Genomic DNA, 23,315 nt, shown 5'->3' on the forward strand with positions numbered 1-23,315 from the left:
TACGTTTTGGCAATCATCCCCCAAGCACATGGCCCACCCATATACATTTCAACATTACTTCCAAGAACACAAACATAAGGAAAGGGGAAAAGCTTGGAAATGTCAGCTGATTTTTTAAATTGATATAGGTTAGGTGTAAACCAGATAATCTGATATAACTCCAGGTTCTCCAATACTCGCTAGCTTGTTGTTAATCCAAACACCATAGACTCTTGTTTCCACAGATTGTGTGGGACTTGAGCTGTGTGATTAGCTTCACCCAATTCGGCTTGAGACCTTAGAGATTGTCTCCCAAACCTGTCCCTTAGTCTCTGCAACATGATGTATGCTTTCTCTTTTTCTCTGGCCAAGGGGAGGGTACCTGCTGTCTGAGAAGCTGTTTGAGAACTCACTGCAGCCCCTGCTGCTAATGCCCACCCTGAGAGTTCTGATGCCCTTGCCAGGGGCACTATCATCAAGTACCTCCCCTAACTGCTATCCCTCAGCGGCCAGGGAGGCCCTATGTTCCCTGGAGTCCTTGGTGGGCCAAGGTTCCAGGAAGAAATGACCTTATCTCATACAATTTGATGTGAGAAACAAAGGAAGAGGAAAAATTATTAAATTTCCTTACTACCTACAGCCCACTGACAAGTCCTTGAAACAGGCAGAGTGACATCCGTCTGGGGGCTCAACTGCCTCAATGTTAATACTTTGCTAAGAACAAAAGGCAATCCTAGCCTGAACCACCCCCCTGACCCCAGGATCCTGTAAGTCTACTTTAAGATATAAAAATTCCTTTGGAAACTTCTTTTATCTCTAAACCCCCCAAGATACGTTTTGGCAATCATCCCCCAAGCACATGGCCCACCCATATACATCTGAAGGGTCTCATGACTAAGGTTTTATTAGATGGTAATAAATGACCTTTTCCCAACAATAGCTTGCCCCCTCAAGGTCCTAGAAACCTTGCTTCCAAAATTCCTGAGAGACTTATGCTATCACTAACCCCCTCCCAACCTGAAAGCATATCATGGGCCACTCCTCATTACCCTGGTGCAGCTCTTTCTGCCCAGGGGTCCTGTCCCCATGCTTTAATAATTAAACGACCTTTTTGTACCAAAGATGTCTCAAGAATTCTTTCTTGGCCGTCAGCTTCCAACACTAACATCTTTCCTACATCACAATTCTCCCTCTTGCTCACTCTGCTACAGCCACAGCAGCTTCCTTGCTATTCTTTGAACCCAGTCTCTTCCCTTGGTTCAGACTGTTCTTCCTCCAGGTACCAGCATAAGCCATTCCCACATCTCCTTCAGGTCTTCACTCAAATGTCACCATCTTACTGAAGCCTTCCCTGGCCATTCTTCCTAAAATTACAAACCTTATCCCACCCTGACACTTCCCATCATTTTGCCCTGCTTATTTGCTTATTTTTTTATCAGGTCTCACAGTCCAATATAGTACATACTTTTACTTATTTCTTGTCTGATAAAGGAGAGTAGAATATGCCATCCCAAAATATGCGCCTTTGGCGTAAGAGTTATTTTGAGCTGGTTATTTTTGAGAAACAGCAGACACAGGAGAATCTCTAAAAACAGTCTATAAGCTACCCTTTTGTAAAAGAAATTCACATAAATTAAGGAAATCTCCATTTGTATGTGTCTTCCTTTACATACCAGGAAGAGAAGCATGACTGTAAGTCACAGGAAAATCTAATCAATGAAGAAGACACTGACTTAAATCTGCATAACAACCTTATCATTTTTTACCATGCTTTTCCTGGTAACCTCCCATAACTCCCCCCCCCAACACACACAAACATACAACTTCTTTTTCTTGGTCTTTAGCAAAAGATGGTGTTTAAGGTAGTAGCTTGGGCCACCCTGGGGAAGTTTATCATTTTTCCTGGGTATCTCTCAAGTACACATGAGATATTAAACTTCTATTTATTTTTCTCTTGTTTAAAGTGTTTTTCTCTTGTTAATCTGCCTTTTATTATAGGGGTCTCAGCCAAGACCTTGGAGGGGTAGAGGGAAAATTATTTTTCCTACCCATATTGACTTCCTCCATCACCATGGAATACACACAAAGGCAGAAGTTTTTGTCGATTTTGTTCACTACTGCATGTCCAGCACAATGCTGAGCATATAAGAGGTGCTGAGGTATTGGTTAAATGTTGAATGAAATGAGAAGATCTCTCTCCCTAAGCACTGCCCCTGTGTGTGTGTGTGCATGTGTGTGTGTTTAATGTAACATTCTCTGCAACAACAGCTTCTTCAGTGTCTGGAGCTGAATCGCTGGTACAAGAGCTGGTGGATGATAGCTACAGCAGGCAGGCCATCCTCCCTATCTCTTCCCAGGAGGCACCTTCCCTCTGTACAGATAACCTTATACAAATTTTTGCTTTCAGGTGGCTTGTCCTACCTGCCAACCCACCAGACCAGTCTTAATGGTTTATCTAAATACAGATAAGAATTTTGAGCATTTCTTTCATTTTCACTATAAGGCATATTGAGAAATACTAGTGACTGTCAGGAAACTGTGAATTTCTTCAGTGGTCTTGCTTCTACCTCCTTATTGTCAGTTGCCAACCTTGGAAGTTTCGTGGCTGAAATCTGAAACTGGCCCCCATACGCGGAGGGCAAGAAGAGACTGAAGGAACAAGCCGACCACTCTAGATGGGTAGGGGGGTTTAATACGCAGGGAACTTACCTAAGAGTTCTCTGTTGGGTGGCTGCAAGATGAGTAGATCTCTGTATCAGCCAACAAGAATCTTAAAAGTTGGGGCGCCTGGGTGGCTCAGTTGGTTAAGCAGCTGCCTTCAGCTCAGGTCATGATCCTGGAGTCCCGGGATCGAGTCCCGCGTCGGGCTCCCTGCTCGGCAGGGAGTCTGCTTCTCCCTCTGACCCTCCCGACTCTCCCCCCTCTCATGCTCTCTCTCTCTCTCAAATAAATAAATAAAATCTTTAAAAAAAAAAAAAGAATCTTAAAAGTTTACATAGAGGTCTTAACTGGGTTCAGTCATAAACTCAGTCCAGATGATCTCAACGACACACTGATCTCTCAAGGCTGCATCCTACTGTGAGAATGGTGGGCAGAACATACGTTCCAAAGGGGAGAGAGTGAGGAGCCTGATTTACCAGGTGCAGCTTGCAGGACAACTGGAGGCCAAGTCCTCTTGATGACCTCTTCCAGTACTTACCTAAGAATTTAAAATCTCAGTTGATAGATTTAAAGGATCTACTTTAAGCCCCACATATTTGTTCTTCATTTCTCTTCCTTAATCATTGAAGGGGTTCAAAGGAAGTCTTCTCAAATATGCCACTTTGGAATATGGGTTATTTTGAGCTGAAGGCAATTGAGACTTAAGAAAAACTTTACTGCTCCCTTAAACTACCTAAAAGAATTTAGATAGGAGACCTGGCCCCAGAAAAAGAGCTATTACCAAGATGGTTATACATATATATGACCTATCTGTATGGCAGGACAAATATCTAATTACCAAACACCTGCTCTTCTTATCATCCTGTGAATCACCCTCCTTCCCCTGTGAAGCCCCAGGCAGGCCCATAACCTATTCTTAACACCTGTGATTTTTTTTAAGATTTTTATTTATTTATTTGAGAGAGAGCGAATGAGAGAGAGAGAGCATGCACGAGAGCACAAGCAGGGTGGAGGGGCAGAGGGAGAAGCAGACCCCCCGCCGGGCAGGGAGCCCGATGTGGGACTCGATCCCGGGACTCCAGGATCATGACCTGAGCTGAAGGCAGTCGCTTAACCGACTGAGCCACCCAGGCGCCCGGCCCATAACCTATTCTTTAGTCCAAGATGGCATATAATCCTCACCTGCCCCAGCTTGTCCTTGGGTCTTATATTCTTATGGGGCTTCCATACATGCATAATTAAATTTGTTTTTCTCTTGTTAATGTTTTACGTTAATTTGATCATTAGACCAGCCAAAGAACCTGGAGGGGTAGAAGAAAATTTTTTTCTCCCTATCATCATCAATCATCAGATATAGCTCACTTAGCTACTTATTTGATGAGAAAATAATACAGTTTAAGGAATTCTAGCATACAAACTATCTATAAGCAGATTTTAAAGAATACTAGGTAACATTACTGGTGACTTTCTGTGTCAGGCATTATGGTAGGTGCTCTGCCTGCATTATGTGACTTAACTTTCAGAACAACCCTATTAGGTAAGTGCTTTTATTATCCCCAATTTATAGATGGGGAAATGATGTACAAGGAGTAGGTAATTAGGTAATTGGTTCAATATTATACAGCTGGATGGGTCAGGCCAGGATTTGAACTTGATTCTAGAACCTGGGATTATAACTACTCTTTCCTATAGCCACAGCAATCACCCAGAATCAACACAGTGTGGTTCCTGCTCAACTTCTTTGGTTGCTGCCCTAAGAAACCAGGTTCCCTTTTCTGCGGCCTTATCTCTCATTCTCAGCTTGAGATAAATTCCACTTTTATATCTTCCGGATAAAGTCAAGACCTTTCCAAATGGCTCTCCAGGCAAAAATCCCAAGACCCAGGATGCCTAAAGTATCCAGACATCTTTCTGCTACGCTGAGAAAAGGCCATTTCTCTTGGGCCCCTCCTGGCAAAAATCCCAGAGATCACTGGCCATACTCTTCTCTCTCACTTTTCCTTTAGATTTCTTCTCTCCTGCCCACCTCCCATTTCCCCACCTCCCATAAGCATTTCTCTTTTTTCTTTCATTTTTAATTCTCTTGGACATATCTATCCTGGCTGATGGTTCAACCTTTAGAGAATTACATGGGTTTAACTTTCTAAGGCCAAAATGGAGCCACTCCTGCCAAGATTCCACGTCAGCAAATGGAAACAGATAGCTTTTGCGTCCCTGTAAATACTCAGCTTTAGCAGAAACAGAGTATTATCCAGTCAGCCAATCTCTAAATGCCAACCAACTCTGGGCTCTATACTTACTTCCTTGCTCCTTATTTTTTATCCTATACTAGCTTTCTGTCTTCTGCCCCATTTTCCAGTTCTCCAAATAGAGATTGCTTCACAAAGTGTTAAAATTTGTTTGTAACACCTACGTTGTCTTCTTTAATCATTTTGTAACACATGCAAATTTAAATGGAACATGAAAGGGGACTTCTGTTTATATCATTAGGGGGCTCATAGTAGAGAAGCAACCATCTCAAATGTAAATTATTACTAGTCTAGTTTAAGGAATGGTTTTGGAAATGGAAAAGTCTTGACTGAATGTACTATCAGGCATGCATTTTATTTGGTTATTTTTCTTCACAAGCCATTGATAATTCTAGGCTTATAAATCATGCCATCAGATGGAATTATTGTATTTTTTTTTTAAAGGAGAAGGTTCAAAAGAACACCTGTTCTTACCAAAAAAATATCCAAAATATCTAGTGACAGTCTGAAGATTACATGAAATGCTGACCTATTTAGAAAGCTCTTGAAAGCCCCAGTATTAAAATTATGTCACTGTGAAACTTCAAAGGCTTGGCAGGTTGAGATGAATTTGAAATGTCAGCTCAAGATTAAGCTAAGTCATTTAATTATTCTCACCCATTATTTTCAGTCAAGATGGAGAGTCATTCTTCCTTTTTCTTTCTTTTCGTACGGCTGGATCTTTTATCAACAGCAATAGGTGATCTACTCTGCACATCATCTTTTAAACTAAGTATGAGATTTTTCTTGCTGATTTAATTTTTCTTACTCTTGAAATAGGTATAATCTCAGATTATAAGATCACAAAAATAAACTACATGTAGGCTGAAATGTTTTTCTCTTTTCTATGTATAATGTAATTTCCATTTTTTTGTTTACATAGCTGGAAATTAATTCTAGCATTTTGAAACGCACATATGAGCAAAAGACCATTAAAAGCAAATGTATCTTGGCTTGCCTTCTCCTAAGTTCCTCTCAAATTCAACTGGTTCCAACAAACTTTTCTCTACTCTCTGCTCTAAATTGCTTATAGTACCCAGATATATAATTTAAGAGCTATTTATCTTTTGGTCTAGGGCAGAGGTGGGCAAATTTTTTCTGTAAAGGGCTCTTGGCCTTGGTTCTTCCACATTCAGATTACCTTTCTTGAGGACTTGGTCCTCAGCGTACATCTCTAGTCTATACACAGACAAGCCCCTGCCAGTGGCTCCTTAGCACCTGTAAGTACCATTCACTTTGCCCTTTTCTTTAGTTTTGCTTCATCCTCTATCCTGGTTGTTCTCTGTTTATATCCTATATTCATTCTTTACTCTTCTCCACCCTACTCTGTGCCCCAGGAGGCTGCCCCCATGGAATGCATCCCCCCAGCTCCCCTATCTTCTGGTTGAGGGCAGCCAATGTGGAGGCGCCAGCAAGAGCTCAGTGGGCAGGAAGACAGAGTTGGGGGCATGTTTGCAATCTTGCGTGACTCCCTCTAGGCAAACTATCCAAACCCAACAAGGCCGAATAATACTATTTCTCCTCCTTGCTCCTTTGGCCCTGAGGGTAACACTTCTCTACTGTTGCTGGCCTGAATGCCTCAATACTCAGCTTAGTTATTATAATACTACCTACATTTCAGGGGGTAGTCTCTTCATTGAAGTCTCTGTTTAAAGCTTCTGAGTGATTCTGTTTCCTGCTAGAATCCTACCTGAATCCTGAACTTTTACCTTTGTAGTACTCCCAGAACTCAGTTAGTACCCAGCTCCCGTATATACTTCCCTCTCCATATTGGATGTGCCTTCCCAGGGTACCACCATGAGTCACCTTCAGCACCACAGCCTTGTCGTTTGCAGGCTTCTTTCTTCTTCAATTTATACTCACTGCTCAGTGAGGTATATATACCTCAGGGGTCTTAACCTGCGGTATGTGGACCCAAAGGGTTACATGGGTAGGTCTGCAGAGTGATACACACATATTCCAGCACTGTATAAAAATTGTGTGTTTGTGCATTTTCCTGGGGAGAAGGTCTGAATTTTTCATCAACTTTTCAAAAGATTGATGGCCCAAATGGCTAAGAATTAATTTTAACTAAAGATGGAAAGGAAGATATGCAAGAGGGGACCTGTTCTACCATTTTAATTAGTGGCATATGATTCTTACAGTGTTTTTACCCTAGGCAGTGAATTCTGACAATTCCTTATTTATAATGAGAATCAACTCTGCTGGGTGTCAAAAAAATAACCTAAGTTCTAAACAACTGGGGGAATAAATTAAGCAAGTAAAGATGGTAGCCAAAATATCACTCTTATTAATCACAGAGGCAAGTGTAAGGTAAGCTAAGTAACTTAGTAAGTAAGAGCCAAATGGGCCCGGCCAGACCTACTCATCCAATCACAATCCAAAGCTGGGTCAGGGCAGACTTTTCCACAATAAGTTTGTCCAAGTAAGACTTAAAACATGGAGGATAGAAGAGAATCCCTGCTTCCCTTAGGCAGGCCCAATCCCAAAAGGAAGAAGAAAATGATGAGCTAAGCCAAACATTTGCAATTATTTTCCCCAAATTTATCAACTAAATGTGTCACTGTGCCTTCTCAGGGGTGAGTAAGTACAGAGGGGCAGAAGAATTCCCTACCAATAAACTACATAATTTTTTTCCTATCCTTTGCCCTAAATTATACAAGATTCTAAATTACATTACTTAATATTGTCAGATGACACCTTAGAAATATAAGTACAGGGCTGCTGGCCGTGCCTGGGGCTATGTATTAGGCTTTAGTCATTCTATCTCATGGCAGTTCTACTTGACAGCCATTTGCCCCTCAATATTGAGCGCAACTTGTAAGAGGGGTAAACAGGTCAAAAAGTCTGCATCATTCATACACAGAATTGATTCGTGCTAAATGTGTGTATCAGTTAGAATGCTTTTGACCTCAAATAATAGAAAACCCAACTCAAATCCGTTTAGACAGATGTAGATTGTCTTGTTTACCTAACTTGAAGCCTGGATCCCCACTGGTATGCCAGTGCCTGACAAATGGGATAAGATTACTCTTGGACTCATCAGGCTTATGGTGGAGATCAAGATAGGGTCAGCTTCCCCTGATGCATATGGACTGAATGTGGGAACAGTGGACGTACCTGAAAAAAAATGGGGTTCTCTAAGAAGAAAAGGAGAGTTGATGGCGGAACACCAACAATGCCCAATACAGTTGTCAGATTCAAAGTTGTTCCTCCTTTTATGATTGCATGTCTCTGTAAAAATAACATTTTGGTCTATCATTGAAATTTAGTTTGGATCAATCAGATCTCATAAACAGGCAGCAGAGCACAAATGTTCAATAAATATGTGCTGAATAGAAACCAAATTTACTGAACCATCACATGTGTCACCTGGAACCAGGGTTAGACTAGGTAACCACAGACATCCCTTCCAACTCTAATTCAAAATTAATGTATGAGAACTATATGGAATATTACCAAAGGAAGAATTCTCTCCTGGGCAGCATGCCCAAGGTGTTTCTCATTACCCGTGGAAAAGATAATGCTGAAAAATTGTACCTGATTGCAATAATCATATTTCCTAGCAGTCAACTGGAACTAGAGACACAAAACGGATGAGATAGAATAAAGTGGTCAAGACTTCAACAGCGGTGACTACCATGTTTTGAGCACTTTGTTTGCACCAAGCAGTGTGCTTGACACTCAATACATTTTATTGTTTAATTTAAACACTACAATAACTACAAAGCTAAGTACTATTTCATCAATTTACAGATCAGGACATTGAATCTTGGAGGTGAAGCCTGTTGCCTAAGATTACCTGTAAATCCAAGCTTGCCACTCTGCAGTCCCCAAACTAAGAGTCATGGACATTAACCAAGACCCCCTCAGGGATTCTTCTTTTCTTCTTCTCCTCCAGTAGTGCTGCAAGTCAGAAATTCTAAAGGATTCCTTTTCCTTTTTTTTTTTTTAATTTTATTTATTTATTTGAGAGAGAGACAGACAGAGATAGTGAGAAGAGAGCATGAGCAGGGAGGAGAGGGAGAAGCAGGTGTGCGGGGCTCAATCCCAGGACCCCAGGATCACGAGCCTAGCCAAAGGCAGACACTCAACCGACAGAGCCACCCAGGCACTCCAGGATTCCTTTTCTTTTTTCTTTTTTTTTTTTAATTTTTTTTTTTATTATTATTTATTTGCGAGAGAGAGAATGAGAGACAGAGAGCATGAGAGGGAGGAGGGTCAGAGGGAGAAGCAGACTCCCTGCTGAGCAGGGAGCCCGATGCGGGACTCGATCCCGGGACTCCAGGATCATGACCTGAGCCGAAGGCAGTCGCTTAACCAACTGAGCCACCCAGGCGCCCCCAGGATTCCTTTTCCTAAGCAAAATCTCTAGGTCACGTGCATTATATGAATTGCTAAGTGGTCAAGATTATTTCAAATATGATCACTCAGAAAGTGTCCTTGTCAATTGTTCTTGGATATTACAAAATGAGGAAAAGGATTTGGTTAGTCACACCTATAGTGGAGTCCTTCCAGTTTGGGAGCAAAGCCAACCCAAGACTTTCCCTGGTCATTTTCCAACCAAGAAAACAGAAAGCCATGTGTTCTCATGGCTCCTCAAAGGCTATGCCAACTTCAATGTCCACAATAGCCAAAATGTGGAAAGAGCCCAGATGTCCGTCAAGACATGAATGGATAAAGAAGATATATATATACACAATGGAATATTACTCAGAAGAGAATGAGGTCTTACCATTTGCAATGACATGGATAGAACTAGAGGGTATTATGCTAAGCAAAATAAGTCAGTCAGAGAAAGACAAATATCATATGATTTCACTCATATGTGGAATTTAAGAAACAAAACAGATGAACATGGGGGAAGGGAAGGAAAAAGAAAATAAGATGAAAATTGAGAGGGAGACAAACCATAGGAGACGCTGAACCCTAGGAAACAAACTGAGGGCTTCTGGAAAAGCAGGGGGAGATGGAGTAATGAGTGATGGGCATTAAGGAGGGCACTTGACATAATGAGCACTGGGTGTTACATGCAACTGATGAATCACTAAATTCGACCTCTTACACCAATTAAAAAAAAAAAAAAAGCCATGCCAAGGGCTAGCTGTCAAAAGAAGAGCTTTGTATTTCTCAGCTCATGTCCTACTGGATCCTTTTACTATGAGAAGTCCAGATCATTCCACTTTAAAATAATGAAAAGAACACTTGCCCCAAGGATACTATAAGATAAGTGTTCTGAGCTTATAAGAAAATAAAAACAAAATGATATTTTGGATCTGGAAAAGACATAAGAGATCCTGGGATCAAAGGAAAATGAGTCCTGGAGAAAGGGAGTCCCTAGGGTCTTACCACACTCCTAGTGAATAGGGGAGCTGGAATCAGCATCCAGGTCTCCGACTGTTGGGCTGGTGTTCACTCGATATGTCATCAGTCATGAACATACCCCAGCAGTAAGCTACAGTGAGGCCATCGGACAATTTGGTGTTGCTTCATGAAGACTCCTTTCTTTGAATTTAGAAGAAATTACTGTTATTTAATTTTTGTTGGTTGATATGCAGTTCGCTTGTTGGCCAGTAAACTAAAGTTAAGCTACAGGGTCAAGAGACATAAAACCTGAGAATCTTCTGCTTTTATTAGGTTGGTATTTTCTTTTCACACAGTAAGAACTAACTAGTCCTTAAGCAGAGGAAAATGTATCACTACAGTTGTCCCCATATGTTTCCTTATCTTCAAATAATTACTCAAAGAAGATGGTGATACGGTATTTTACTAATACAGTAAAACACAAACAAGAGAGACATGGGCACCTAATAACAGTAGCAAACACAGCCCTAGGGCAGAACTTGTTGACCGAGACCCTTGATATATGAGAAAAGAGAAGATGAGTCCATCTCTGTCTCTCTTTCTCCCTCCACCCCTGACTCCAGCCCACCCTCAACCACTATCCTCTTCTCCCTTCTCCCCCAACCTTAGAACCAGTCCCAGACCTGTCTTGGATACTCAGAAGTCTATCCCCTGATGTTCCAGCCAACAGATGCCATCACAGAAACATTCCCTAAAACCCTCTTGCACCATGCCAATCCAGCAGGATGGGTTGTAATGCTGCCTGCATTACAGAACTCAACATCTATTATAATTATTTAATTGCTCCCCCTAGCAGACTGTAAGCTCCTTGAGGGCAGGGACCATGTCCTATTCATCTTGATCTCCCCATGGTGTAGCACAGTGCTTAGTACATAGAACACACTTACTAAACTACTGGTTACATGAACCTGCTCCCCAACCTGCTCTGCGTACCTATTACATCAAAACTTCTTCTACTTTCACCTGCTATGCCCTCTACCAGAATACCTTCCCCTGGTTTTTTTATGCTAAACAAATCCTTCCATCTTCGTGGCCACTCCAATGGCTTCTTCCTCTGCATTTCTATGGTGCATAATCATGTTCTATCTAGTTCTATTATTTTAACATATCATACATGTTGATCCAGCTCTTCAACAGAAAATAATTTTTAATATTTTAGTATCCTATTCCACAAAGCCTTATATATATATGGGGGGGGTGGGAAGGGAGAGGGAAAAAGAGGGAGGGAGTGATGTTTGATATTTGTTGTATAAACGAACGGATAAAATATGAGGCTGATAAACTGTAACACCCACAACCACTTTCAGCCTTTTGAATCTAGGATTGTATTTTATTTTTTTAAAATGATTTCTAGATTCCATAGGTGTAACACTGTAAAGAAGCCTAAATTTTGACAATGAAAAATAAAACCGTGTGAAAATTTCACCCCCTATTTCACACTTAAATTCATGAAGCCTGCCTCTGTAAGCTTGACATAGCCCAGCATCTTTCTTTTTCTTTATCAAACCATATTTCTAGCAGTACAGTCTGGAATCCAAAGAAATGCAATGCGTATTTTTCAGATAGTGAGGAAAGATGAAAGTAAACACATTTGCTGGCAAGGAAAAAGATTCCACATCTGGTACTCAGTTTAAAGTTCAACCCGTGAGAGTCCATGAAAATCACCACATGGTTATTTGAAAAATAAAACTGGCCCAGAATACTCTTCCCATACTTATTTCTTGTGCTGGCCTCCTCTTTCAATCCTGCCCTATCTCAACCTGCATAGTTTTCTTCTCAAACACAGACATGATCATGTCATTCCCGAGGATCATACCCTTCCCTCATTCATAGCCTTTCAATGGCAACACATTACTTGTAAACTAAAGTTCTGAAGACAAAACCTTCTTAAATGTGGCCCCTGTTTTCTTTCTGGCATTTTCTCTGCCCCATGCACCCACTTTATCAGCCCAATTTGCCATTCTAGGAAAATAATACTCCATATTTATGCTTCTCTGTCAGGGTTCAGCAAACTTTTTTAGTAAAGAGCCAGAGAGGAAATGTCTAAGGCTTTGCAGGCCATACAGTCTCTGTCAAAACTACTCAACTCTATGGACTCTGAGAAACAAACTGAGGGTTCTAGAGAGGAGGGGCGTGGGAGGATGGGTTAGCCTGGTAATGGGTATTGAGGAGGGCACATTCTGCATGGAGCACTGGGTGTTATGCACAAACAATGAATCATGGAACACTACATCAGAAACTAATGATGTAATGTATGGTGATTAACATAACATAATAAAAAAAATAATAATAATAAAAAAAACTACTCTACTCTGCCAGTATTGGTGCAAACGTCACCAGTATGTGGGCAATACGTAAAAGAATGGGTGCATCCAGGTTCTGGTAAAACTTCACTTACAGAAACTCAAGTTTAAATTTCATATCATTGGGGCGTCTGGGTGGCTCAGTTGGTTAAGCGTCTGCCTTCGGCTCAGGGCATGATCCTCGGGTCCTGGGATCGAGTTCGGCATCGGGCTCCCTGCTCAGCAGGGAGCCTGCTTTTTCCTCTGTCTGCCACTCCTTCTCTCTCTCCATGACAAATAAATAAATAAAATCTTTAAAAAAAATAAACAGATTTCATATCATTTTCACATGTCATGAAATATATTTCTTTTGATTTTTTACCCAATCATTTAAACATGTAAAACCGTCCTTAGCACCCAGACCACACACAAACATGAAGTTGGCCAGATCCGGCCTACAGGCCTTAAGTGCGTGAACCTCTGTTCTATGACATTCCACCTGTCCTGCCTGCCATGTCTTTCTTTTCTTCTCATCTATGAATTCCTTTTCATCCTCCAGTGCGTAGCTCGAATACCATACTTCCCGGAATAGGTATCAATTCCTCTCAGAGGTTCCCCGCGCTTCTTCCCTTCTGCTCCCCGAAAAGAAACTTGATATAGTCAGCTTTGCCTGTTGTTATGTACAAGTTCACTAGATACAATTCTCTGTGATCCTGTGTCTAATTCAACTCTTCCCCCTGCTACACGATGCCTCGCACAGAATCAACACTCAGTAAATGTTTGCTTAATTATAAAAATCAATTCCTTGCCTCTTTCCAAAACCTACGTAGAGAATTGATAATGAAGTCAAACCAGAGAGCTGAGACCACACAAGTTGGGATGAGCACATCATAAAGGCTGATGCCACCACTGAGGCTGGGCTCTGGGCCTCCTTGCTAAAAGGCAAAGGTGACGATTACAAGGTCTTATCAGAAAGGAGGAAAGACACAACATGAACAGAAGCAAAGTTTTATGACATTTCCACCCTGGCATTAGGTTTTAAAAGCATTTGTTCATGTGGAAATTTGTGTAGGGCATTTGGTGACAGGCTGGATACTGTCCTACATGACTATTAATATTCCAAAAAAAAAAATATGATTTTTATACGGCTGTCTCTCAGAACACCTTGGGAAATGCCAAGGCAATTCCATGAGGAGAAAAGGTCCCAGGATGCTGCTTTCTGGAGCTCTGATTTGAAACCAAGACAGAACTTAGCACATACCCAAGGCAGACTCGGGGACCCACATCCTCCAGCCCATCTTCCGCAATGCTTCTTCTTCAAGGTCAGAGACCCACAGTTGATAGGCTGGAGGCCTCAGGCTAGATCTCTGGCAAGGGATGGCATCTAAATGAGAGAAAGGTAGAACTGGCATTCTCTCCTGAAAATGGAAGGACCGAAACACACTGCATCCCAGACAGAGGCTCAGGGGAGCATACCCACAAAGTCACCGGTGGGCTCAAAGGGGAAGCCTGGATGCCCCTTAACCGCTGGTTCAAGGATTTAATTAAGACCCCAGAGATCTCCTCCAAAGAGCCTCGTGGAGATGACTCTAGCTTGGAAAATGTTCAGAGTGGGCAATGTCCCATCCTGGCAGGAGGAACACTTCCATATGCTTTTTTTTTTTTTTTTTTTCCCATATGCTTTTTTTTTTTTTTTTTTTTTAAAGATTTTATTTATTTATTTTGACAGAGAGAGACACAGCGAGAGAGGGAACACAAGCAGGCGGAGTGGGAGAGGGAGAGGGAGAAGCAGGCTTCCCGCGGAGCAGGGAGCCCAACGCGGGGCTCGATCCCAGGACCCTGGGATCATGACCTGAGCCGAAGGCAGACGCTTAACGACTGAGCCACCCAGGCGCCCCCCCATATGCTTTTTTAACATGACTAGATCCAGAGTAGCATTAACTCCCGATGGAACAGGCAGGGTGAGTCAGCTGTGAAGTGTAGTTCCAAGTGAAAGAACAAGGGACTTGGTGTGCAGAGTTATTTATGCTTAACTCACCGAGGAAGACCATCAGAGCCAAGAGCCCAGCTGTCTCTTTCTGGCCGAAGTTAGCTAATGGAGCAGAGAGCCTCTTGAGGTCACTCCCGATTTGTGCTATCAATACTATTTAGTTGGCATAAATAAGGATCTTCCTGCTGGTTATAAAGCATTTGCATTCACTCTATCTAAAGTTGTATCCAGAGGCTACCTCCTGGCCAGCCTGGGAGGTCAGGGAGCAAAGAATAGTAGAGGATAGTAATTCAGAGCACAAAGTGGGGAGCCCGCAAGACCTGGGTTCAATCCCCCATGTGACCACTTATTAATTATGTGATCTTGGGTTACTCTATCTGCTCTGTACCTCCGTTCCCTCCTCTACAAAATAGAAATACTGCCAGGGACCTCATAAAGGTCCCTAATTATCTGCACCCCCATCGGTCACGGCAGCTAGCACATAGTAGGTGCTAACGAAATCCGTGCTGCTAGATTAGCTAATTTCTTACCATTCAGCTGATGGCCATTCATTTGCTAATCATGGTGCCAGTTCAGAGAGGCTGAGACTGGCCTCACAGATGTCATGAGTTTCAGGATTTGTTTATAAATAGTCAAGGCTTGTCATTTATAAACTGCCTCTTATGAGTGAGTAAACATGAGACAGGGAATAGAAAGTGATGAAAGACAACTTAACAAACATTACTCAACATCGACAGCTGGAGCTGCAGGCTGCTCAGTGAAGCTAGCAGATACTTGGCCCAAGGCCTAAGCCACTCAAAAAAGTGGTAGGTGCGATTATGATCATCATTCTATGGCTTCAGCTTGAAACCTGGCCTTGCGGTATCATGATCCTGTCCAGACAAAAATGCAGGGTTTATAGAAGAATTAACCGCTTGGGATTTATGTAAATCCCATACATATTGGGATGTATGGACTTGAAGATGGTTCAGTTAAGTCCCGTATTCTTGGAATATTTACTAATAAAGGGTGAGGCTAACAAGAGCTGCCACATTTGGTTCTGCAGGTTGCGTACCGCACAAGCTTCCAGGCACCAGTTGCACGAATCAGGAGGCCCTGAGGGTTATGGAGTGTACAAATCAATGTTGCAGCAGCCTTGCTAAACAGTGCTCGACTATGAAACCTGGCTCTTCTTGAAGATATTGAACCCAGAAGAGAAGTTTCTTAAGAACACAATTGGTATCCATTTTGAGGAGATGCTTGACAAGTTGGTTTATCAGGCTAAAAGAGAGTTATTCCTTTTGGAAAACCGGATCGATTATACTTTGGGTCTATCTACAGGGTTCTGGACCTAAAGTACACATTGAATCAAATTATTTGACTGAAACAGTGGCCTGACACAGGAAATAGGCCTCCCAGGGTCTGGTAGCCGAACAGGGGACACAACGAGCTTTGTAAGTGTGATATGGTTACTCAGGCGAATGTGTTCGGGACCTCGTTGAGAGTGCACAAAGATCTAGAACATAGAAGGCAGAGGAGTGAGCACCACACAGAGAGGAAGGAGAAAGAAGTCTCCACGAGGGCGGAAGGAGTTTGCTCCTTACGTGGGTATGTGAAACATGGGCCAGAAACCAGACAACAAAGAGCCTCCTTGCTGCTGGGGAGGGAGGCTGATGTTTCCAGGCATCCTACTCTCCAGACACGAGACACCAGTCTCCAAAAATGATTAAACTGCTCTGGGTCTCTAGAGCGCCATCCAGGAGACAGGGGCTTCTGGAAAGCATGGCGAAGCACCACGGCTACATCAGCTCAGTGACCGTGAACCTCAGTGATCCGGGGATTAGAACATAAAATCGTAAGCTCCAGACAAATGAATCGTGAGGGTTTAAAATATTTTTTCTCTGTAACTCATTTTAGCTCAGGCAATCTCCTGCAATCCAGTTACAATATGTGTTCATGTTTCCTGATGAATGTGCTTTTTATGGTTTTATAATAGGTCTAAGAAGCATTCTCATTTAAATGAAATGATGTTTGGGGGATTGGAATAATTGTCTCATGATTTAAGCCTGACTCATGATTAAATAAAAATAGTAAGCTCTCCTCTCCTTCCTCCTCACCCTGACCTGCAGCCTTAATGGCATCTCGTTCCCAGGTGGAAAATCAAAGCTTTAGAGGAAGTATGATCATCAGCGTGAATGTTGTTATTGATGGTGTCCCTATTAAAGGTAATTAAGCTGCAGGAAATACTCATTCCAGATCACCGTGTCCTTGGGACTTGCCCAGGTATCTGGGGGGAAGGTCTGCTCAACACTTTTTTCTCACAGTTCAGCAGGCAGCAACATTTCTGCAGCTGAAGGACAGAAGCCTTTGAAAAAATCCTCCAAAAAGATGTCTCAAAAGGTATATATTGAGTTCAAATGTGTCTGCTTCTGTGGTTCTCCCAAAATGGTACTTTCCCAGAATCAAAAGCAAAGAATGTGACCCCTTATATCAGGTTAGTACACATCTTTAGTCCCTTATCTGAAATCTTTGGCACTAGATGCGTTTTGGATTTCAGGGTTTTTCAGATTCTAAAAGGAATTATGGCGGGTATGTTACAGAACACCCCCGACCCCAGAAAGGTGTGGGACATCCCCTGTAATCTAACAGAAATGCTTCTGCAGTAAACTGTATGAATAGTCATACCAAGGGGTAAAGAAAGACGACGTAGTCCCACCTCAGTGCAGGTCGGGATTTGCTGCCAAGTGAGACCGTGTCAACCTTCAGGAAAAAATATTCAGTATTCAGAGCTTTTTGGATTTCAGCACTGAGCAGATGAGGGATGGATTACCTGCCAAATGTTCAAAGGTGTTACGGCCAAGCTGCAGAGCAGCGGTTCTCAAACTGTGGTCCCTAGACGGGCAGCATCAGCATCCCCTGGCAATGTGTTAGAAATGGGAATTCTCAGATCCCACCCCAGACTTACTGGATCAGAAACTCTGGAGTTGGGGCCAACCAATCTGTGTTTAATAAGTCTTCTGGGAGATTCTGAAACCCACTTCGGGGCAAGAACCATTCCTAGAACGGTTCAGCATAAACACTGGTCTAGGAGTAAAGAGAACTGGAGTCCTGGTTAACTAGCTGTGACACAGAACCTTTAAGGAAATTAATTTCCCATCTGCCAAGTGAGGATGGAGTCTACCTGTCCTTTTTTGTTTAGCAGGGTTGTTTTGAAGAGGTAAAGAGACAGTGCATGTAAAAAAGCCTTTTAAACTATAAGGTACTATGTATATATTAGTTATTTTAAATAAGAATGAAATAACATCAGTATTAAGTGGAACGTAAGTTAATTAGGAGATCAAGGATATATAATAAGAGAAAGTAAATAAGTTAAATGTGGAAAATGGCACTTGCATGCCTGGAAAAATGACATAAGAAAAATATGCTCACAATATTTCCTACCCTTGGGTGTCCTGTCTCTGGGAGACCCCAAGTCATGTTCTCACTCAGTTCACAATATAACGTGACAATATGCGAAGAGACTGAAATATTCAATCAAGTATGTATGTGAATACATTTTCATAGGCCCTACCCCATATCATTCCAGAAAAGACTTACAAGTTTGAAAGACAGGTGACATTCTGCTGTGTGGAGCAAAGAGAATAATCCCCAGAGGCAGATAAAACAATGGAAAGAGTGAGAGTCAGGAAACCTGACTTCTTTTTTTAAGTTTTTATTTATTTGAGACAGAGAGAGAGAGAGAGAGAGAGAGAGCGCACAAGCTGGGTGGAGGGTCAGAGGGAGAGGGAGTAGACTCCCCGCTGAGCCGGGAGCCCTATGCAGGGCTCGATCTCAGAACCCTGGGATCATGACCTGAGCCAAAGGCAGACGCTTAACTGACTGAGCCACCCAGGCACCCCAGGAAACCTGACTTCTAATTCCAACTCTGCCACCAGTGAACGGGGTGACCTTGTGCAAGTCCTCTGCTCTCTCTGGGCATCACCTCCCAGCTCTTAGCACTGCTTTTCTAGTTCAGGTGTCTTAGCTGCTGCTTTTATTTTTTCCCCCAGTTCCTGGAATTAAACTCTACAAACTGAGGGCAGGGGTGAAAACACAGGAATCCTGGAGCACCTGGGTGGCTCAGTCGGTTAAGCGTCCAACTCCTGGTTTCAGCTCAGGTCGTGATCTCAGGGTTGTAAGATCCTGAGTTGTAAGATCCAAGTTGGGCTTGGAGCCTGCTTGAGATTCTCTCTCTTCCCCTCCCTCTACCTCTCCTCCCTTTCTCTCGCCTTCTCTAAAGAAAAAAAGAAAGAAAGAAAAGAAAATACAGGAATCCAGTGAGAATGAACATGGGATGAGCTGTCTCCCATTCCATAAACCCAGGTGGGAAAGAGAAATACAAGCTGAACTGGGTTTCAGGGTATTGAGCCTTTCTGTTGTAATCCTACTATATATTAGGGCTCCACATTATAGGCAGATTTTTATTTGCAGTGGCTTTCCCATAATGGCTATTGATACTATGAAACAAAAAGTCTCACAAAGGAAAGCTCAGTCCTTACAAGAATTCTCTTTGCTGTGGCCACAGTCCAATGAGGCAACTTCAGCCAAGATCACTGCATCCTGTTCCTACCTGCTCACCTTGGATCAGAGGTAACAGCATCCAGCTGTCTGAAACAAACTCTTTGGCACTTTGTCTCTTATCTGGCAAAGTCATGTCTTCAAGGACTTTCTTGGCTTCACCAACTACCCTACAAAGTAAATAGCCCTGTGAGGCATTGGCTGATATTCTCTAACACATGCTTTCTAGCTTTTACAGGCTCATGCGGGAGGCAATATAGTGAGATGGTTGAGGATAGGGGCCGTTGGGCATTCGACTGCTTCCCAATAGTTAATTTACACCCTGATTAATTCATTTAACTTCTCCAGGTTCTGATTTGCACATCTGTAAACTGGGAATACTAGTAGCCCCTTTCTCACAATATGACCGGGAGTATTAAATTTTATTCTTCAGTAAAAATCTAGACCACTACCTACAACAATACCTCACACAGCAAGAGCTCCTGACTGAAATGTGATGTCCATTTTCCAGATACTCTCCAGCTTCGGTCATGGAAACTACCTTCAACGAAGCCCCGGAGTCACCCGGAAGCCATGGTGAGACAGAAACCTCCCCCTCCTTGACCCGAAGCTCACAATTCCCAGAAGAATGAAAACAGTTCCATTTGTACTCTCCTGAACTCAAGCCGACCCAGTGGCACATGTGCAAATGATGCAAACCCAGCAAAACAAACTCCAGGTGAGTTTAGAGACATCACACTGCCTACCTCGGGTGGTTCTATTAATAAAAGCACTCCGGTGCATGATTTCACTTAAATACTGCTGTAGTCATCTTGTATTTTTGTTAAGATTCCTGTGTTTCTTAAGCAAAATAAGACCACATAAAAGTAGTCTAGACTATCAAGTCAAAATAAATTCTAATTGTAGATGAACAGAATGGCCTGTATATGGAAATGGAAAGCAGATTTTTCATTACAATTGATTCCTGGAAACATGTCAAAAACAAAACAAAACAAAACAGTCTGAGAAAAATAAACCTCTCTCCTTGACAGGCTCAGCTTGAAGTTACTTCCTACGGCCTCTAGGTGGTGGGCTTGGGTTTGTGGGGTAATTTGTTCACCCTTCAACAGCTACAGGGGCAGAAAGGGAAGGCTTGGTCCCCAACCAGTCTTCAAACAGTATGAAGCATCTCCAATATGCAATATTTGGTACTAAATGCAATGGGGGGGGGGGGGCAAAGGACAGAACCAACCTAAATCCTCTCATCAAGGAGCTAACAGTCTGGTCAGAGAGAGAAACAAAGCTAGATCAAGAACTTGAGTACATGGGCGCCTGGGTGGCTCAGCTGGTTAAGCACTGCCTTCAGCACAGGTCATGATCCTGGAGTCCCGGAATCGAGTCCCGCATCGGGCTCCCTGCTCAGCGGGGAGTCTGCTTCTCCCTCTGACCCTCTTCCCTCTTGTGCTCTCTGTCTCTTATTCTCTTTCTCAAATAAATAAATAAAATCTTTAAAAAAAAACAGAACTTGAGCACAAAGTAGAAAGTAACAAAAGTGGTGAGTGGAGACAAAATACCAGTGTTTACTTTAAACAGCTGGAGAAGCAACCAGGGAAGGCTTAGTGGAGGAGGAGGCACTGGAAGTGTACCTCGAAGAGAAGAGAGTTGGGAAGAGGAGACGGAGAGAACAGGGGTGGGGAGGGAGGGCTACCCAGGAGTCAGACGCAGGCTAGACAAAGGCTGAGCCGTAGCCACTTTGCCAATTTCTCTTCCCCAGCCCTTACACCTTTCAAAGGAAACAACTCTTCGACACCACTTCTTAAATCTGTCCTGTTGGATAAGGAAAGTTTGAGTCCCTCAAGATCAGATGCACAGTTCTAGTCTATTGGGTGTTCTTTGTTACCAGTATGGTGTTTGGGCCCTGCTACTCAACAGACGCTTACTGAATATACATATGAATTAATGAATGGATGTTCTATAAGCTGTGCTGTTCAATATGGTGGCTACTAGCCATTTATCCAAATTTAAATTCATTAAAGTAAAATAAAATTGAAAAATTCGGTTCCTCTGTTGCACTAGCCACTTCTTTTCTTTTCTTTTTTTTTTTTTTAAAGATTTTATTTATTTGCGAGAGAGAGAATGAGAGACAGAGAGCATGAGAGGGAGGAGGGTCAGAGGGAGAAGCAGACTCCCCGCTGAGCAGGGAGCCCGATGCGGGACTGGATCCCGGGATTCCAGGATCATGACCTGAGCCGAAGGCAGTCGCTTAACCAACTGAGCCACCCAGGCGCCCGCACTAGCCACTTCTTAAGAGTTCAGTAGCCACATGTGGCTAGTGGCTACCTTAAGGGATAGTGCAGATACAGAACGTTTCCATCATCACAGAAAATTCTATCTGTCAGTACCACCTGGAAGGTTAGAAAGATCTCAAACGTTGATTATTACTGAGTACGGTTTTCTTAACTATCTCTATATACGTTTTATGTTTTCTTCTGTCTTTTTTTTTTTTTTGCCTGCACGTGCTAATCATTTTCTTGTTGATCCCTCACTTCCCTAGTCTGCCGGAGAGTCAGTGGGGATCACTGGCCCCTGCCTCTTTCCCAGGCTCCCTAGACACTGGATACCTTAGCAGGAGTCTGGGTGCAAGAGGCAGGGGAGGGCCCACCTCCACACACTCCCCCACCTCGGCTTTGGGAGGCAACCCTGGCAGTGGCTGCATTTTTCCATATCCCCAGCAGCCTCCTATGAGGTTCCAGATCCTGCAGGTGGCCCTACTGCTGGGCCCTGGGAACACCGCATCTTCCTGACGGCCCTGGGGCTCTGGCAGTGCAGCTAGATTCCTGCTTTTTTAATTTCCAGTTTGCCTTGTAGCTTCCTGTTTGGTTCCTCAGCGCTTCAAACACCTTTCAACTAGTTCCCAGTATTAAATTCCTTCTAATGAACCATCCGGCGTGAGGTCTGTTTTCCTGCCGGGACGCTGACCAATCTATTATGCCTATCCAGGTATCACATTTGAAGACAAGCCGTTATCGATTGAAAACTAGCAAATATGGACTATCTTTGCAGACAAGAAGTAAACCCTGAAGGTGACCACATTCCCACATCTTGGTACAACAAGATTAGTATTAGTTAGCCTTACAGAGGACATTTCTATTATGCTAAAGCCCATTTAATTTTTGTTAATTTTTATTGCCATTCTGTTTTCTAGAGAAGGGAACTGAGTCTCAAAGAGGCTCATAACTCATCCGATGACAGATACAAAAAAACACAAAATTCAAAAACAAGTCTGTCACATGATGCTGAACAAATGAGGTCCTGCACAAAAATTATACTATGTGATTCTGTTTTTTAATTTATTTTTATTTTTTTTTAGATTTTATTTATTTGTCAGAGAGAGAGAGAAAGAGAGAGCACACAAGCAGGGTAGGTGGCAGGCAGAGGGAGAAACAACCTTCCCGCCGAGTGGGCAGCCCGACATGGTGCTCGATCCCAGGACCCCAGGACCTGGGAGCCGAAGGCAGATGCTCAAACAACTGAGCCGAAGGCAGATGCTCAAACAACTGAGCCACCCCGGCGCCCCGTGACTCTGTTTATATGAATTTCTAGAATGGGCAAAACTTACCAAGGGCGAAGTAAGTCAAACAGTGTTTGCCTCTCAGTGATGGGGAAATGAACTGGGAAGTGATACAAGGGAGCTTTCTGGAGAAGCGGTCTCTGTGGTGAAAGGGGGAGGGGGCACACAGATGAATATACATTTGTCCAAATTGTATACTTAAGATTTCACATTACGATGTATGTACAAATTTGTAAATATATTTTACACTGAAATAAAGGAAATATTTAAATATTTTTATATTGCAAATAAAACCCTGAAAACAACCAATCTCGTGAAGCATGAGGAGTGAGCGGAGTCCCGGATCCAAGAAGAAAGGCAGAGTGCTAGGAACGGCAGAAGCTGGGTGACGGGGCTCATCATACGTGTTTGAAAGTGTCCATAATAAAACATCATTAAAAACCATCAAAAGGGAGTGCCTGGGTGGCTCAGTCACTGGGTGTCTGCCTTCGGCTCAGGTCATGATCCCGGGGTCCTGGGATCAAGCCCCACGTTGGGCTCCCTGCTCAGCAGGAAGCCTGCTTCTCCCTCCCCCACTCCCCCTGCTTGTGTTCCCTCTCTCGCTGTCTCTCTCTGTCAAATAAATAAATAAATAAATAAATAAATAAATAAATAAATAAATAAAT

General features: G+C 42.8%; 1 protein-coding gene and 1 pseudogene across 5 annotated transcripts in view; both read right to left on the minus strand.

The window, feature by feature from the left end:
- RCAN2 (regulator of calcineurin 2) overlaps positions 1–23,315 on the minus strand; it is a 267,426-nt gene that overhangs the window by 141,009 nt on the left and 103,102 nt on the right. The window lies entirely within an intron of this gene.
- The window catches only part of LOC118000859, a 62,767-nt pseudogene continuing 56,511 nt past the window's right edge, over positions 17,060–23,315 (minus strand). Inside the window, exons 8-11 of the transcript XR_004676582.1 lie at positions 19,161–19,270; positions 17,509–17,600; positions 17,229–17,303; positions 17,060–17,113 (exon numbers count right to left, since the gene is read on the minus strand). The product of XR_004676582.1 is annotated as a heat shock cognate 71 kDa protein-like (transcript). The remainder of the gene's footprint in view (positions 17,114–17,228; positions 17,304–17,508; positions 17,601–19,160; positions 19,271–23,315) is intronic.

This window comes from Mirounga leonina, unplaced genomic scaffold, assembly GCF_011800145.1.
Source record: "Mirounga leonina isolate KUSES-001 unplaced genomic scaffold, KU_Mleo_1.0 Mir_53, whole genome shotgun sequence".
In the NCBI taxonomy this organism is placed as follows: Eukaryota; Metazoa; Chordata; class Mammalia; order Carnivora; family Phocidae; genus Mirounga; species Mirounga leonina.